The sequence below is a fragment of the Manacus vitellinus genome, unplaced genomic scaffold (genome assembly GCF_001715985.3).
Source record: "Manacus vitellinus isolate BGI_N305 unplaced genomic scaffold, ASM171598v3 scaffold_0_pilon, whole genome shotgun sequence".
In the NCBI taxonomy this organism is placed as follows: Eukaryota; Metazoa; Chordata; class Aves; order Passeriformes; family Pipridae; genus Manacus; species Manacus vitellinus.
In genome coordinates this window covers 33271916-33281538 of record NW_021938789.1, presented here as the reverse complement: position 1 = coordinate 33281538, position 9623 = coordinate 33271916, and positions in this window count along the sequence as shown.

The following is a 9623-nucleotide window of genomic DNA, read 5'->3' as shown; positions in this document are numbered from 1 at the left end:
AACAAAAAGATTTGTGGAATTTTTTTTTAAACCCTTGAAAGATAGCACGAGTAAAAGAATAAGTATAAAATATTGATTAAACATATCTGGAAAATAAGTTTCCCAGCATCACGCTGTAATGGCTATTCTTTGTGGAGAGATGTTCACTGGAGGACCTAAATACTGCAGGAACATATAAAATGGTTTGGTAAAAATGTAATGGCTTCGGAAGAATGAGAAGGAAGTATAATGCAAGTTACGCAAGTTTCTACAAGATGAAAAATCTGTACAGTGGTGTACCTCCTCCAGCTTAAATATAAGAGTCTATGTACAGTAAAAACTGTGGTTGGGTGTACATAAATTCTACAGACTGGAGGTAAAAATTAATGGTGATCTTTCAATATAGAGATCAAACCAATCATAAATGAAATACTCATTTATCTCTGAACAATAAAAGAAAGGGGACTCATACCTTCTTTGCCATGGAGATATTGGAAATCAAGCTCATATTGTTTGTTTTCAGCCTAACGCAGTGTTTCCTGTCTCACTTTGTAAGTTATTTATACTCTCAGAATAATATATTGCATACAAGATAAAGACACGTGTGTATCAGTTCTTATTTAGTGCTTTTCAGGAACAGCATCTATGTAACTTTATAAAAAGTATCTTTATACCCACTTATGGAGAGAAGATGGGGCCTCTGCCCACTGATTGTGTATCTTAGAATGCAAATCAGGCATCCTAAAGTCCATTTGGGGGTTTTATCAGTTCTTTCTCACAGTACTGAAAATTATGACCAAAATACAAATTATCACAGAAAAGAGCCATGTTCTCAACATTGGAGAGGGGTTTAAGATGATTCTTTCTTTTTGTGGCCAACTTTGGAAAATTAGGCTTATATTACTGGCTATATCACTATGCTTTCTTCCTCAGGCATAGTAGACATAAATAATGTTATTTTTTTCAGATGAAAGTGCATATGCTAGTGCCAACCTTACTCAAGTTACTAAGGCAACAAGGAGAACACACACACAAAATTCACAAGGCAGATAAAATCAGCTCCTGTTTATGCATGAGTTGTGACTATCAGCATTGGCAAAGATTTTAAAAACAGATGACTGGCACTAGAATATTAAACAGACAGCATTAATTTTACTCTTTCTTCTTCTGTACACATCACATTTTACTTATGCTCTTTTGACTTCACTCCCTAGCAGAAAATTGTTCTAGCTTAAGTATGGAAGTTATTATCATTCCTTGCTTCAGATTCAGGCATCCAAATAAATGAAACTTCAACAGTGCTTATAATCAAGCAGCTTCCAGGCTCCAAGGCTAATAGAATCACTAGGATTAAAAGTGGTAAGAACAGGCTTAACTCTCTGGAATAATGTAAGCAAAATATCATGTCATTTTCATGTGAAGCAATTTGATGGTGAAAACATAATATTGAGCCTTACATTGTACCTAATCAAGGCTAAGTTACAGCATCATATCAAACCTTTATTAAATTAATCTCTGGAAAACAATTCTCATAAGTTCATTCACTCTATCCACAACACTTTAGTCACAGTAGCTGTAACTCTGCTGTAAACAACTTGCTAATTGTATTTCTCAGTCTTTATGGCGAGAGATGTGCTAATGGATTTAAGCATGTCATTACAACAGAAAAGTTCCTCACAAGAAACAAAAGCTCACAAACAAACCACTCTCCAGCTAAGTTGTAGTTGCCCCACGCACACACCCACAGCCACTTTGCTTCTTTCTGAGAGCTTGCATAGGAGATAAGCAATATCCATTGTCAGTATAAACATGCAGTAGAGAAATGTTTCATCCTCTGCAAGATCAAGTGCTTGCATAGTGGAAACGATGCTGTAATTTGACAGTCTAGCACACATCAAGTCATATATTTTGTTTTCTAAAAGTGTCCCTGTAAATCAGTGGTCTCTAATCATTAATTAATTGTCTATGCTGATTTTGGTGCAATTCACAACACATGACAGGGCTTAACAACATTTAAAACAGTCATTAAAGTAGAAAGTTGCAGCTACATCTTCCAAACATAGCCAGGCTCAATAAATTGCCTCAATTAACACCGTTTTATATTTTTTTATATATATATTTTATTTAAAAAGTAATGTGCCATCTATCGGAGCACAATGAGCATTTCATTGTATATATAAAGTAATTATTAAATGTTCTTCATAAAAACATATCAAATGCTCAAAGTGCTTTCAGTAAATTATATACATATAATTACCTGATTTATTTTTGGAACCGTTATCAGATAAATTACATGTCTATGATTTATATACCGTGACATTAATAAATTTAGTCATAAAATACCACATTAATCAGAACCAAGAGTTAATCCATGTATAGCTGTATTTCTAGAAAACCATATTAAATTTAAACTGGAACACCATTGTATCAAGAAGGCTATGAAACACTGCTGCCATCTACACAAACTGGTAGTGAAGAAATTTGGAATGCCTTTTTCCTCTGATATGGCTCTCTAGAAAAAGTGAATTTTGTTGAAATTAATAAAACAAGGCATTTTTGAACACTATGAAAAACATCCAGGAGAATATTTTAAGTTGTATTTAGTAAAATTCTGTTTAAGCATAAGAAAACAACTTCAAGGAAGACTCATTTCCACTCACCCTTATTTCCACTACCTTGCCCTGTAACTTCCTGAATTTACCATGCATTCACTATATTCTGTAAGTTTACCTCTGTCTCAGGCATGAATTAATTCTCTTCACAAAAAAGTCCTAATTCTCATGCCCAACCACCCCATGAAAAAAAGTCAAAATAAAGGAATAGTTTATATAGTGCTGGACCACAGCCAGTGCTGCTATGTCAGCAGAAATCTGTCTTAGTTCATATAAATATTTCATTTCTATAGTGAATATATTTAAAGCTTAGTTTTTTTCTTATAAATGCTAATTACTTTAGCCTTTTGAGTCATCAAAGAGAAATTATTAGAAGGAAATTAGAATTCATGAAATGTAATTCAGAGAGATGCCACCATAGGACTTCAGTGTAGACATGTGCATACCTTCTGAAATGGACAGTGGACAATCACTTGAACCATGCTAGACAAGAAGAAAGCAAGAAATCTGGGCACGTCACTCAACACAGTGTGGCGCAGAGATCCCCAGCTGTCCTAGGTTACATAAAAATTCTGGTATGCACCTTTTCTTTTCCCCAAATATGCTTTTTTGGCTTTTTCATGTTTTGCATTCTTTAAAAGAGTCTGAACTGCTAGTGATTAATGACCAAAATATTTGAGCACCTGAAGTGACTGCCCAGGTGCTGTAGGAGACTGGACGATTGGTGCTGATGGCTTAGTCAGCAGTGTGCTTTGCTAACAATATGCAGAGTGGCCACCCAGGCCAGGGGCTGAAGGTGTGCACACCTGACACCTCAGGCTACAAGCTGGATGTTAAACAAAATAAGGAAAGAGGTGAGGTAGTGTTTCTTTTTCCTTACACAGATGACTCAGCTGTGATAACTCCCTGGAACATTCCCACCCAGTCTGAAGGGGTTCATCTCTTGCTGATGAGACCTAGGGGGTTAAAGTGGACTCAGCTGCACTGATGTAAGAGACCACTGCAACATCCTAAAAAGTGTCAAAGACTCCCAAAAATATCTCCTGACTCACAGTATTACATTATCAAGTGTACAACTCCCTGCCCAGGGGAGGTATTGGAGGTGTTCCCACCTGAACCTGAGCATATATAACTCTGTGTTTTGGGGCTTCCCTCACTGCCTGGGGCTCCTACCACCACCTTGATGGATCTGGACTGTCACCACCACTTCAACAGGAGTACACCCACCACTTTGACCAACAAACATGGAAATTGCAACAGTGAAGTCTTGTCGTTAGACCCAGTGAGTGTCTTGCGGGTCCTTCCAGTTGCATGGGGGGTCTGCAGCCCTGCTCTGACTGCCTATACCAGCATGGCAATCTCATTCAAGCACCATGCAAGGGCCTGCTGGTATTGAATCCCAGCTATCTGCTGTTTCCTAACAGCATTGACTTTTCAGCTATTCCTGACAGGTTTTCTGGGCATGGAGGAGGTGAATCTTGTGGAAGGGCAGCCACCTTGTCTCTGTCCTGTGACAATGTATGTTTTTCCAGGTGGGGGAGGCCGGCTGCCATCCCAGTTTGGTCTGGTGGGTGAGGCTTGGGAAGTTTCTCCTCATCTGTTGGTTTAACCCAGTTTTATCAGTATTGTCATTAGCAGTTTTCTTGGTAATGTTAGTTTTTCATTTACATCCCTCTGTATTGGAGAAGCCAGGGGTATTGAATCCAAGGGAGGAGACTTCTGAGGCCTCTGCTCCTCCAAATTGCCTCAAACTGAGACAAAAATGCAGCACGTACCCAAAGTGGATATGTACATCCACATGTTCCAGGAGCACTACAGAGCTGTTGGTACTGAGCTGAGCCTAAGTTTACAGCCCTCCCACTCAGAGCCAAATCAAAGCTACTTGAGTTTATACCAACTAGACTATGTGATATTTGTGCCCTATCATTAGTCTCATGCCTCTGAAATAACCTTAATGGCATGTGCTTCTGTCAACCCATCACCTTATGAGACTGTTTTCACTAGAACAGCATTTTTGACAGTCTTCCTGTAAATGGAAATCTGTGCTAACCATAGGAGAGCAATTTTACTTAAAAGTCTGAAAGCCTTGACACCTGCTACCAGCTTCCAAGGTAATATTACACAAGTGGCTTAATCACTATTTCCTTCATTTGGAAAATAAGAAAATAATCCTGTTTTTCTGTGGACAACATGCAATAAATTAAAGTGAGGAATATAATCATTTATATGGTGCTACAGACATCAACAATTAGTAAACACTTCTGTGAAGTGAGATATTGATAGGAAAAGGGAATTATAAAGTTAATCACACAGTTTTTACTTAAGCAAATGATCCTTCAGGCTTCATATTCAATGAAGCCTGAAGCTGATAAGAGCTTGGCCAAAATTCAGTATAATTTACTAAGCAGTGCTAAAATATGCAGAATACAGCTCAGAGTGAGATACAAGCTGCAAATAACTGGTTGTGGTAAGACCTTGCCTTTAATTTGCTCATTTGAATGTCTATTCTTTCAGTAATTAATCTTTTGCTCAGTTTTACTGTAATCTTGGGAAATACAACAGTTGAGAGGTAAACAAGGGAAATGGGATTAGACATAAACTATGAAGCACAAAAAAAGGCAACTTCCAAATAAAGGAATAATAAATTAGACAAAGCAGAATGGTTTTTATTGCATACTCAAACTTTGAGGCAATATAAGTGCTATGAACATGTTTGATAAATATGTACTTTATTTCAAGTCGTAAAAACAATTACTATGGCATTTCCTTCCATCTATATTGCATGGTTTACCAAGCTATCCATGACTAATCATTTAAAACTAACTTCTGTAAACAAAACATCTTCCTTGAACAGGATAAAAATCAGTTTAAAAGGGAAATAATTTTTAATACCAATTACCAGTTGCCATGGTAATAACAAAGACTCAAGAAACATGTATTTTACTTGTCTGGTATAGACAATATGCTTCCTAGAAAGGTGTACGGTGAGAAAGTGAAATGTCTGTAGGAAGACAATACCAAGGTCAGATTCTCATTCTGCTGGAACTTACACATTGCCATTGAAGTTGCATGCTGACACTATTAATTAAGCTTGGCTAACTCCTTTTCTTTTTTCTTTTTTTAGGCAAATAATTGGAAAGTCTCATTACAGTGAAAAATTCCTTCCATGGTAGTTAGAGAAAAATATTTTGAAATAATGTGATTTTCCTTGCAGTATGAACAAAAAAAAAAAAAAAAGCACTCATGGTGACTTAAATACAACCATTCCAAAGGTATCAGAAGTTCTGCTGAAATACTTGTATAAGGAAAAGTTTTTCTTGGCTGGAAACATACAGTTATCTTTCATGTAGCTACCAAGCTTTGAGAATGTAAATCTTGAGTCCTTCATTACCATAGGTGTTAAAATTGCATGTATACAGATGTTTGCTTTAGTACTTTCTCAAAATTCAGAAAAACAGTTGCAAGAATTTTAGAAACATGCAAACTTGTCAGTGGAAGTAAGGTCCAAAGAGCAAGAAATCTTCCTCAAAATGAATTCACATCAACTGCTTCCATTCCTAAATACAAATTTGTAGAAACAGTTTTCACACCCTTAAAACACACAAGTTACCCACAAACACTAGCACTGTACCATAAAACAAGAATAACTTTAGAGGAAAACACGGCATGACACTAAGAAATCATCTCTAAATAATATATAAACCAAATATATTCTTCTACAGGAACAGACCTAGACTTTTTGTTGAGAAAAGCATGCTTCAAGCAGTTCCCCAAAACAAGTGATCAGAACCCTAGGAAACCTAGGTACATATCTGCCACAGTCTTAAACATAACCTAAATAGGTTAAACATGAAAGAGCTATACAAAGACTGTAAATGAATGCAATTACAGTGGCAGGAAGAGTCTATAGTGTAAGATTAAAAATTATAAAAGCGATTTTTATATCCATCCCATTAAAAACAAACCTCTGTCCAGACAACACTCTAAAATTGCAAATGTGGTAACAACTGTATATATATGTGCTCACCTTCCCTTACCTAACAGTAGTTTAAATGTAGCTTGCAGATTTAAGAGGAAAAGAAATACAGAAAACTTTTGAAGGGTAAAATGGGAGGAGGTTTTGTGAGGCAGTGGAGCTAAAGGGGAAACTGACCCACTAGAACTGCTTTCTCTTAAATCAGGGATCTGTTCTGTTCTTTTGATATGCTGATTGCTCTTTTTTTTTTTTTTTTTAGATGAACTATGCTTGTCCCAAGAGAAGTCACTTGGATCCTCTCTGGGTTTAAAGATCATAAAAATCTAGACTCTTTCCAGTTCTTTAACTTTCCTTCAGTTCCTTTCCCTTCCTATGATATCACATAAGGTCTTTTGTAGATGAAAATAAAATAAAATAAAATGCCTTGCACTTTCTGAAGTCTAGCTTATAAATCACTGACTAAACTTCAGAGCCCCAGTCCAAAAAAAGCTTTAGCTACCTTGTTACCCCTTCAGGCTGCTAAGCCCATGTGACATTGACACCTCAAAGTCTCCTGGCCATACCCAGCTCCCAGTAGAGGCAAGCATCCTTGTCACACCGGAGCTTCAGAAGGGAACAAAAATCCAGCATGTTTTGCTCCTTCAACCCTGACATCTAGTTTACATGGGTACCTACCCAGTGTGGATAATCAGGGGACCAGGATGAACAAGGATGCTAAGAGCACACCTGCTCCAGAGAATAAATACTGCCTATGAAGCTGCTGGTGCAAACCCTAACTCCTTCCAAATAAATCTTCCCTGTAGCACACCACTTGAAATTCAAAGAAGACCTGAACATGCTTAATGGCTTTACCTCTGTATTGCCACGGCAGGTTGGGAAGAAGAAAAGAGGAAAGAAGGAAGATCCAGTGGACCTCTGCTTTCAGCATCTCTCTTTGGGGCACCAAGACCATGAATGTTCAGGGTGATGCTGTTGGCTCTACCCTCCAGCTCAGAAGACTTGCAGCCACCTCATGGAAGGATGTCACAAAATGTTTGCTGTGAGGCCTGATGTTTTGTATTGTGGAAAAAGCCTGCAATTTTTTATGGGAAACAGCAAGCACTTTGAGGAATTAAAGGAGAGTATACCGCATCTTCCCTAGTTTTAAATAATCTATGTGATACTTAGAAATGAAGGCACCTCTGATAGTGGCAAAGTTGGTAATTTAGAGAATTAGAGCTTTGCCAAAAATGTGTTGGTGTTTAGTTTTGAGTGGTCAGGATTCAAATATTTTGAAAACTACTGTGTTAGCTGTTGCCAAAGTAGACTCCTAAGCAAATATTACTTCAATGAAACTTTGGAGTACTTTACAGTCTAGAACTCTGAGCTAGAGCAATTCCAGAAAGTCAAAAACATTAGTGCAAGCTTAGCATAATTGCCCAGTATCCAATTCAGTGATACTCAGGACTGAGAAGTGCTCTGTAGGCCCAAGATGTTTTTCAGTTTCTTCCACTGATGAACCACCAGAAACTGCAATTCTAAATTATATTGACACAATTGTGAAACCAGAATTTTACTCACTAAGTAAGTGCTTCTGCTGTTTCTAGAAAGCTGTGCCCACTACCATCTTTCATTACCCACTGTCTTGTTCAAACCCTCTTCTCTTCTTTAATAGCCTATATCGCTTCATGTGGTCAGCCTTCTGACAACAGCTACATCCCAAATGGGAGCTGGCAGTTGCCCTTCCAAGGCACAGATTAGCAGCTCCACAGTATTTGGAATTGCCTCCCATGTACATGTACCATGCTCAGAGCTCTTCTCAGAAAGAGGGCAGACCTTGGCCTTGGCAACACTGAGTGGAATTGGCAGATAGGTAAGTACCCAAGTTCCTTTTGTAATATATATACAGGCTTAGGATTTGAGTCATAGATCCTACAGTGATTCATCATCTTAAGATATTTGCTACTAAATACTTCGCTTAATCATGGTGAGTAAAATTCTTCACATGCTCCATACACATTCTACACAAGCTCCTACAGTCAATGAAATTCCCATCGCCACATTTTTCCAATACCCAAGGTTGTAATTATTACACTAAGGCTAGAGATTACCCTTCCACCCCTTTTTCTTAACCTCTGTAGTGTGCTCATACGTTCTGTACTCTGGTGAGAGCTAGAAATTCTACCAGCCCCAGTTATATTCAGATTTTCTTTCCACCACATAAACTGCATGTTCAGAAGCACAAAGTCCCATGCTTTTAACACATTACTGCTTGCCACTGCAGAAATATTGGACAAACATTTCAATTATCTGATGAGACTCCAGAGCAATACTTAAAAATTATTACACCAATAATGTGGATTTTGTTTTCAATTTATTTGTAACCGATATACAAGAAGATAATTTTCAGGGAAAGCAAATAGAATTATTTAATATTTAATAATTTGTAGTTCTAATTTTAATAATATAATTTTTTAGGCAGATCTCTAATAAAAATTAATTATATTTCATTATTTTTACTCAAGGTTTCCAATAGAGTAACATGGAAATGATCAGTTGCAATGTCTAAGCCTAAGCACATCAATGAGCAGGACTGGGGAAGTTTGAGAAAGAATCTTTAGCACAGGTGAGAAATTCCAATATTTGTGAGGACCTGAAGAAGAGGTAATGGCCCCTCCTTGCTTCAACAGAAAAGAATGAAGATTGTCCAAAAAAGAATAGGTAACAAAGTGAGAGATGAGAAAATTAAGAAAGAACAGAAACAAGAAACCTTTTAACAGCAAAAAGGAAGGAAAGCAACCAGACCAGTAATTAAATGCCTAGTAACAGAGTAATGAAAATCTCACCCTATAACTGTGTGAGAACTGCAAAGATTAAATAGAGGTGAAACAGGAAAAAAATTTAATCTGTCCAGTTCACTGTGAACAGGAAGACAAATTATTTTTCCCTTTCCCTTGCAACACCTTTTCTTTTCTTTAATTATTAAGGCTCCTTTACTGTTCTTTAGTTTAAACAAACCATGTGTTTCCTATCTTTCTGCCTAAGTAATTACTGCTGCTCTCTTCTGCAGTATCTCC